The sequence below is a fragment of the Microtus ochrogaster genome, unplaced genomic scaffold (genome assembly GCF_000317375.1).
Source record: "Microtus ochrogaster isolate Prairie Vole_2 unplaced genomic scaffold, MicOch1.0 UNK7, whole genome shotgun sequence".
In the NCBI taxonomy this organism is placed as follows: Eukaryota; Metazoa; Chordata; class Mammalia; order Rodentia; family Cricetidae; genus Microtus; species Microtus ochrogaster.
Window position 1 is genome coordinate 4,819,463 of NW_004949105.1, and position 3,945 is coordinate 4,823,407.

Below are 3,945 nucleotides of genomic sequence, written 5' to 3' on the forward strand. Positions count from 1 at the left end.
TGAGCAGGCTGAGTGGGGGGGGGGGTTGCAGGGAAGCAGGAGAGTAGGCGGGGCTAGCTTAGGTTCCTATTGCTTCAATAAAGATACTAAGATCAAAGGCAGCTTGGGGATGGAAGGGTGTCTTCTGCTTACACGCCCCATCACAGTCCACCCCCGGAAGAAGCCGGAACAGGAACTGAAGCAGAGACCATGGAGGAACTCTGCGTGCTAGCTCACTAACAGTGGAGAGAACTTGGGGGCCTGCCACCATAGTGAGGGCGTGGGCTGCCCCGTATAACCTCTCTGCAAGCAATACTGAGGTGCGCTGATGATATTCCCACAAACCAGCAGGCTTTAAGAGTGGCCCAAGAACACACCCTCAGGAAGTCCTCAGGAAGAGCTGTGGTTTTACACTTCTGGTGCGCCTGGAATCATCCAGTGTTTTTTAAATTACTCTTGTATTGGGGCAGTGTGGCTTCTGAGAGCACAGCCTCACCTGGGATCCCTACTGTCCTCCTAGGCATCAGGTGGGACAGAGAAACTTGTGTATTGTCACAAACAGGTGGCCACAAATGCTTTTCACAGGCTGTGACAGCCACACAGATGGTCCCAAACAGAATGTCCATCCCCAGAGAAGAAGCTGAGCCATCCAGGGATAGCACGGGGCATCTAAAGTGCAGGAACCACACAACCCAATCTAAATAGAGACGGAATATGGGGAGCGTTAAATCTCCGCAACCACAGTGAGAGCAGGGTGGTTCTAACCTCCCAGTGCTCTCCTGAACCTCTTGCTCTAGACACACACTCTCCCAGCCACTGGAGGCATTATCAGTGACCAGAGTAGGTAAAGATGCTAGTGTCTCGAGACAAGGTGTGTCTCAAGGGGCTCGGACATTGGCAGCTTGGAGGTCAGCATGCCAGACAGTGCAGCATCTAGCACATAACAATCTGAAAGGTCTCTGACCTTTTCCTGAGGGATATGGCAAGGGATGGGGGGGAGGCTTTGGGGTTTGTTTAGGCCACGGTAGGAGGTGTTGGGGAGGTAATGATCCAATGAACCCAGACAGTGGCCTGACCAGGATAGAGATACACAGAGGATGAGGCGTGGCTCGGCCAGAGACACACCATGCCAGTGCGTGACTTCAAAGAACACTGAAGCCAGTACGTAACCACCAGGGAGACTGAGGCTGGTAACTGACCGCCCATGCACTGGGGTGAAGACATAACCAGAAACACTGAGAGCAGTACACAACCAGGAACAGGGACCCTGCAACCTCTAGTGTGGCACCTTGGCTGCTGGGGCCATAAATGCCATCGCATATGTCTAGATACAAATATCAGGAATTAAGTTGAGTACAATGTCTCATACCTGCAATCCCAGTCCTCCAAAGGCTGAGAAGAAGTGTTCCATGAGTTTGAGGCTAGCCTGGGATATAGGGAGAAACCTTGCCTAGCGTTTGTTAAGGACACAGAGAAGTCTGTACTACCCATGATCGGCACACGCTATTTGGAAGGTTTCTGTGCAGTGTTTTAGTTTTTTGTTTTGATTTGAGACAAAAGTGCAGCATTGAGTCGTTTCCAGTTCCTAAAAACAATTAAAAATAAGAACAATTCAGGAACTCCTACAGAGCCTCTTCCCAGAACACCAATTGTTCGCAGGACGAGAAGGGAGGAGGCTTATTTTATTCTGGGGGGCAGGGCCACAGTCCACTCCCAAAACCAGACCCATAGCAGCTCTTCTGTGTGCCAGTTTCCACAGAGCCAGTCAAGGCCTTTGAAGGAAGAGAGAGGTTTTCCTGGTAAACACGAGGAGGTTGAAAGGGGCCTCGGACTGTCCCAGCCTTCCTTCATCCTTTACCCACGGGCACCCAGGGACTTACCACAATCTAACTCTCTAAGGGCCCGTGGTGTCTAAACCACCTGGGAGGTTGAGGGAGGGGTGAGATCCCTACCTGTGGGGGAAATCAAAGCGGGTGAAGCAGCAGACAGGCAAGGTGAGCACCTTTGTTCTGAGTGCTGGTTGCTCAGACCTGGCTAGGAGCTAGTCACTGCAAGCAGAGAGATGCCCCTGCTTTGCCCCGAAGGATCCCAGACCCTGCTAAGGATGCAGACATGGAGAGATGTGGAGACAGATGGCCTCTAAAGAGATGCTGGGCATGTTTCCAGCTCAGCCAACAACAGAAGACTGGGTACAGGCAGGTGCTACATGCAGCTGCAGGAACCAGGCAGGCTCTGCAAGGGTCTGGGGCTAACAGAAGCTTGCCCAGGACCTCTGTGGGTGCCAGATGCCCGGTTGCCCTAGTCCAAACTCCAGGAAGTGGGAGACATGCCAGGTATTTTACAAAATTGGCCACAGTTGGACTGTTCTGAGTCTAAAGGGTTGTGTATCCACATTAGCAAGCTCTATATAACTAAGTTCAGGGATATCTGGTGCAGGCCAGTGGCTGAGTTCCTTAGGTCTTTGGAGACTTCCTCTTGCATACTGCAAGACGGTGTATGTCTGCACACTTCTAAAAGCTTCCTTTGGGGAGAGGTGATTGGCATACAACATACTAGTTTTGTGAAGTTGAAAATTATAGATATTTTTAAAATTATGTATACATTCAATTGTACACACATGTTTGTACGTGTGCCATGTCATGAGTGTGATAGTCACAGGAGGACTTGTTGGGGTTGATCCTCTCTATCCGCCATCAGAGGCTTCGAACTCAGATCATCAGGTTTGGCGGCAATCACCTTGACCTGCTGAGCCATGTTCCCAGCCCTGTGACTTTGACATACACACCCACAAAATCACGGACATAGTCATGATGGGAAACACGCCTGATCACTGCTCTAGAGGTGGTGTGAACCTGGGAGAGTGGGACCTATAAAACAAGGCTTACCAAAGTCTCATGAGATAGCCAACTTTATCCCAAGCATCAGACAATTTATACTCTCAGGGTTAAGAGTAGGTCACTGTTGCATGGAGGGCCGCTTGTTGGTTCCCGGCCGCCAGCCTAGCTTAGACCTGAAATAATCACACAGAAACTATATTAACTAAATCACTATTTGGCCCATTAGCTCAAGCTTCTTATTGGCTAACTCTTACATATTAATTTAGCCCATTTCTGTTGATCTGTGTATCGCCACGTGGCAGTGGCTTAACCGGCAAAGTTTCAGCATGTCTGACTCTGGCGGCTCCATGGTTTCTCTCTGACCCTGCCTCCTTTCTCCCAGCATTTACTTTAGTTCTTCCAGCCTAGCTCTGTTCTTTTGCCCTATCACAGGCCAAGACAGTTTCTTTATTCCTTTACCAATGAAAGCAGCACATAGACAGAAGGACCCCCCCCACACCAGGTCACCTGAGTAAAGTTCACAATCACAAGGACAAGCTACACAAGGTAAAAACCATGTTTTTCCATGGAAGCATATGAATAGCAACAGCTGAGGGGAGTTCACTCCTATCTGACATACCTGGGCGGGGCACGAAAACACACTCCAAGAACAAGTCTGTGCTCTGAAGACACTGAGGTCACAAGACTCGAGTCTTACTTTCTTCCAAGCACTCAGAAATCTCCTCACAAAGCTCCATTCTGGGACCGTGTTCCCACACAGAGCCATTGTCGCTGTCTTGGTAAGAAGGAAGATAGCTTGAAAACGAAGTTCTCATGCTACCAGAGTATTAGATCAATGGACCCCCTTTGAAATTTCCCTGAGAATCTGGTGTTGATCGAAGGGAAAGGCTCAGGCCCTGATGCCAGCCAGAGAAGAGACCTCTGCCAGTTCTAACAACTGAACAGATCATCTCTCAGGATGACCAGAGTGAGACCATGATGGGCCAAGCACAAGTATTGGACCGGAACTTCTTTTTTTTTATTTTTTAAATTTATTTATTTATTAAGGATTTCTGCCTCCTCCCCGCCACTGCCTCCCATTTCCCTCCCCCTCCCCCGATCAAGTCCCTCTCCCTCATCAGCTTGAAGA